Raw genomic sequence first — 5205 nt, 5'->3', positions numbered from 1 at the left:
ACAAGTAGTTAATCACACATGGCAACTATGGTTTGATTTCACACGGCAACTACCATAAATTAGACATGGCAACTAAAGTTAACCAAAACAGAGAGTTGCCATGCTTTTACAACTACATTTGCCATCCCAGATAACTGTCATCTCCGGGGTAACTAAAGCGTCATCCCGCGGGTAACTAACGTAGTTGTGCTAGGACGTGTGGGCATATTTGGTTCGTGCCACACGCGCGGGGTAGGGATGAGTAGTGTTTGTTGGATGTGTGGCATGAAGTAGGTGCGCCCACACGTGTGGGCAGTTCTAATATTCGCACACACATGACCCGCGTGGGCTGCCTCCTGGTTACACCACACATGGTGTGTGGACGCATGTTGCTCCCACCACACATGTGGGCGTTATCAGCGTCCAAGAACTTTTTTGTTCTTTATTCAACTTATTTTTATTTTTTCTTTGTATGACAGATGGACCCATATGGCAGCAACATGACGGTCTCCCCAAACCGTTATCCCAACCCACGTGGCCCTGATGGATGGGGCCCACTGTCAGTTTTTTGTCAAAATGTGGTCAAACGTTGTTTTTAGTATTTTCAGCAAATAATTACTAAAAAAGGTATTTTCGGCAAAACTTTTAGAAAAACGATGGCGACGAATTGTGGTGTTTTTATGGCAATTTACTATAACTCTCCCGCTATTGCATTGATGTTCCCCTCTAATTGTTTCCTCCTCTCTTCATAAAGAATGGATTTTATTAAGTCAAAAAGAAGCATCAAAGTGATAAAAACATAATGAGCACACAGGCAGCCACTGTATGACTAAGATGCATGCATCCAACAGTAACAACAACAAAAATCATAAAATGAGACACGACAAAAGCCTCGTGTCGCCTTTAGGGAAGGCTCGGGCGGAACCCTAGACCGAGCCGCCGTCATCAGCCCCCCCCCCCCATATCCAACCCCCCTCGCCATCGTCGGGTGAGGCCATTGGACTAAGTCCGTGTGGCGGACGGTGGCGGCGGGGCATCTCCTAGTCCTGCGGCTGGATCTCGTGGTGGAGGGAGGCTCGCCCTCTCGCGGTGCGTCGCGGCGACCCCTACGGCGATGCTCTCAAGGTCTTCGTCTTCGGCTCCTGTTGCCAAGGTGATGGCTTTGACGGGCCCATGGGCTACAGCCCGGTGCTCTCGCTGGCGTGACGGCGCGGAGTGGCGGCACCTTTCCAGCCTTCTAGAGGCTCATCCGCACGCGGGCCGGCCGGAGGTCGGTCTATGCTTCCGCTCGTAGCATCGTCGGTCGTTTTTGCGGTGGTCACGGCGTCGACAGGTTGCTGGTGCCGCCCGGTGCTCTCGCCGGCGCATCGGGGCGTGGCGGCGGCCCCCTTCTGGCCTTTTGGAGGCTTCCCCGGGTGAGGGCCGGTCTCTGGTGGTTCTGCCTTGGTGCTGCAGCAGGAGGTCGCCGGATCAGTTCCCCGGATCTGGCTCGTCAGTGTCTGTCGGCGGCGAGGTGATTGCTCATGCGTGCGATGACGCCGTCTTCATGCTTGAGGTGCGCGAACCAGTGGGCGGGTAGGCTTGTGACTCTTCTTGGTCACCGACTGCGTGGGTTGGAGGACTGAGATGCTTCAAATGAGAATCTGCCCGGCTTTGTCTGTGTCGACGACGCGTCGCCCGTGGGCGTCGCTCCCCTCGTTGGAGGGTCGTCGTGGAGCTCTCCCTTCTCCTCCACCCCGAGTCATGTCCTTCGTGCGAAAGCTCAAGACTCCGTGTGAGTCGGGCAACGGCGTCGCTTCCACGTCACTCCCCCCTTGGGGCCGTCGCCTTGAAGGTCATGGTCTCCTATGTGCTTCCGCAGGGGCTGGACGTGGACATCATCGCGGTCAGTAGGTGCCCGACCAGCATTGCGACGTGTGTGGCAACGACTACGGTGACGAGCAGATCCAAGTCGCGGCTTGTCCTTCTGATGTCGACGGTCCGGTGCGCCAATGGGTGCGCCTATGCTGATTTCTGCCCGTGACAGAGAAGTCGGAGCTGCGGGCGGCGGAGCCTCTGCGGCAACGATGATTCCATGACGATGGTTTTTAGAGGGCGGTGCTCTCCGGATGTTGCACTGGACTAGGTCAGTGCGAGGGTTGCAAATTTCTTCTGTGAAGCTCATTGGCAAAATCGGAGCTGCCTTGTTCTTGATACTTCGGTCGACTGTTTGGTGTTTGTGGTCAAGTCGTCCGCGTGTGCCCCATGTAGCGTTTGTAATCTAAGTTTTCGTCTGGTTTTCCTCTAATTAACCGGGCAACTCTCTTCTTCTTAAGTAATGAAAATGACAATTTTTTTGCCTCGTTTCAAAAGAAACAAAGCATACAAGATCGAAGATATTCCTAGGTGGAGCAAAAAAAACCTCCAAAGCGATCAAAGCAGCGATCGACGAACTACAATGACGAGCATCTGCACCAACCATATCTTGGCCCTTTTCGGAAAAAAACATATGTCTTCACATCACAAGGATAACAAGAAAAATTCTTTTGGTCCCTTATATGTGTTCACCTAGCCAGGTGTTAACTGTGGTTGGCTAAAAAAATCACGCACATAATAATGGTTCAAGGTCCATGGATAACTTAATTAGACTCACCTGCCTCTGTGGAAACGCACACGGTTTTTTATGCTGGAGCTAGCTCTTTTTTTCTTTCTGGACTTACAACAATTTCTAACGTTGACATACCTATGGTGAAAACAGGTACCTTATTATGATCGATGATGTATGGACTATAGCAGCGTGGGACGCAATCTTTTCCAGCTTGCCAGAGAACAAGAACAGCAGTAGAATCATTGTAACTACTCGCATAGAGACTGTCGCCAAAGCATGCAGTGGTAGTGTTTGTCAGGATTATTACATCTATCCGATCAAGCCTCTTAGTCATGAAGATTCGAAGAAGCTATTCCTCTACAGAGCATTTGGCTCTAAGGATCCCTCTTGCCCCCCAGAATTGGAAGATGACATGCTCCGCATTTTAAGAAAATGTGGTGGGCTGCCATTAGCCATTGTTAGTATTGCTAGCCTTTTGGCGGGTTACAGATCGCCCGAGTGCAAAGGTATGTGGGGAAGAGTTTGCTCATCACTTGGTTCTCATATAGAGAGTCACCCCACCCTTGAGGGGATGAGGCAGATACTGACACTGAGCTACAGCCACCTGCCGTATGACCTTAAGTGTTGCATGATGTATTTCAGTATCTTCCCAGAGGATAATGTGATTGAAAAGGGTAGGCTCTTGAACCGATGGATTGCCGAAGGATTGGTCGCTGAGAAGCGCGGATTGACCTTGTTGGAGGTTGCAGAAGGTTACTATGATGAGCTGATGAGTAGGGGCATGATTGATAGAGCCGATGATAATGTTGGCCACATTGATGGAAGGGTAGAGACCTGCCGGGTGCACGATATGATGCTTGAGGTCATGGTGTCCAAATCCTTGGAGGCTAACTTTGTTAGCTTGGTAGGTCGGCAGTACCAAGGGATGTCATACGACAGGATTCGCCGCATTTCCATCCATGGTGTAGAAGAGGGATCCAAGGACTCTCTACCGAAGAAAAAGGCAGCAACGCGTGGCATGAGAAATGGAATCAAGGGGGCAAATGTGCAGCATATCCGATCACTGAGCTCTTTTCAGCAAGAAGGGCACATGCTGCTTGATCGGCTGGGCGAGCTCAACCTGGTGAGAGTGCTTGACCTGGAAGATTGCAATGGCCTAGAAAACAAGCATATGAGGCATATCTGCCGGATGCACCTTCTGAAGTATCTGGGCTTGAAGGGCACAAATATCAGTGTGATGCCTCCGCAAGTTGGTGATTTAGAGCACTTGTTGACGCTTGATGTGCGTGAGACGTGCATCGAGAAACTACCAGAAACTGTGACAAAGCTTGAGAAACTTGAGAACCTTCTGTCCACCTACAAGCATGGAGGGGCGTTTCGGTGGAAACTGCCCAGGGGCTTTGGGAAAATGAAGGCCCTGCGTAAGGTAAACAAAGCAGTTATCACTAATGATATTGATGTTGCCAGAGAGATCGGTGAACTAGAACAACTACAAGAGTTTGGTATTTATTCCAGTACCGAAGCAAATATTAGTCCGGATGTTCTCGAAGCATTTGCCTATCTCACTTGGCAAGTTACACTCCCTTCGGTGGTTCAACACTGGCGACTTGGAATATGGCCATCACGCCATGAACTTTCTCCATCAAATCCCCTCGCCGCCGCGGCTCCTCGAATACCTGAGGATCTCTGGTAGCATTGATAGATTGCCCGATTGGGTTGGGCAACTCGCTAATCTTGTTGACTTTTCCTTAGGGTGGACATTCCTTGATGGTGACCAGCTATTCGGCGTCCTGTGGAAGCTGCCCAACCTGAAGAACGTCACGGTGGAGGCGGGGTGCTACGCCGGGGAAGAGCTTGTTGCGCGTACCAGTCATAAGTTTCCGGTGATCAGGGATCTGAGGCTAACGTCCTATAATTACGGAGATGCCGAAGTGTACAGATTTGAGGAGGGGTCCATGCCAACGCTTGAGAAGCTGACAGTGGTTTTTCCAGATGGCATGGAGAGGGCAATTGCTGGTATCGAGTATTTGACGAGCCTTAAAGAGGTGAATGTCAGTGGTAGCAGAGATAATCGCGCATTGGAATGTGGTCTGGAGGAGATGAAGAAGGAGAACGAGAGGCGCCCCAAGTCCAGTCAGTTCAAAGTTGTTGCTATATGGTGACTGACCACTGTACTTTTTGGATATGTTTGCTGCAAGTTGGCCAGGTTGGGTTTGTTTTGTTATTTCAGTATGTTCCTTTCATCAAGCTGTTCGTCAGGTTTTTGTGCCACCTGATGCCAGCAGTTTAAATTTGTTTCCGCCATCGCGTTGTTGCTTCTGTAAAGCTGGAATCCAACCCAGAAACCCAGTCTTTGTGTTTGTTTAAGTGTTTGTAATAATAAGAGTAGTTGGACCGGGTTGACTGTAAAAGCAAGTGATTGTTATTACTCCCTCCGTTTCTAAATACTTGTCTTTCTAGAGATTTCAACAAGTGACTACATGCAGAGCAAAATGAGTAAATCTACACTTTAAATATGTCTATATACATCCGTATGTGGTAATCCATTTGAAATCTCTAAAAAGACAAATATTTAGGAACGGATGGAGTATTTGTTAAGGTTGTACCAGGTTGCTCGGGAAGTGCTTCTGTTCTTCTCT

General features: G+C 49.6%; 1 pseudogene; it reads left to right on the top strand.

Moving 5' to 3' along the window:
• The first annotated feature begins 1816 nt into the window (after positions 1-1816).
• Positions 1817-4728, top strand: LOC123142675 (disease resistance protein Pik-2-like; annotated as a pseudogene).
• Positions 4729-5205: the final 477 nt, after the last annotated feature.

Source organism: Triticum aestivum, chromosome 6D (genome assembly GCF_018294505.1).
Source record: "Triticum aestivum cultivar Chinese Spring chromosome 6D, IWGSC CS RefSeq v2.1, whole genome shotgun sequence".
NCBI classification, from domain to species: domain Eukaryota; kingdom Viridiplantae; phylum Streptophyta; class Magnoliopsida; order Poales; family Poaceae; genus Triticum; species Triticum aestivum.
Note: the sequence above shows the minus strand (reverse complement) of the source record. Positions and strands in the feature narration are given on the sequence as shown.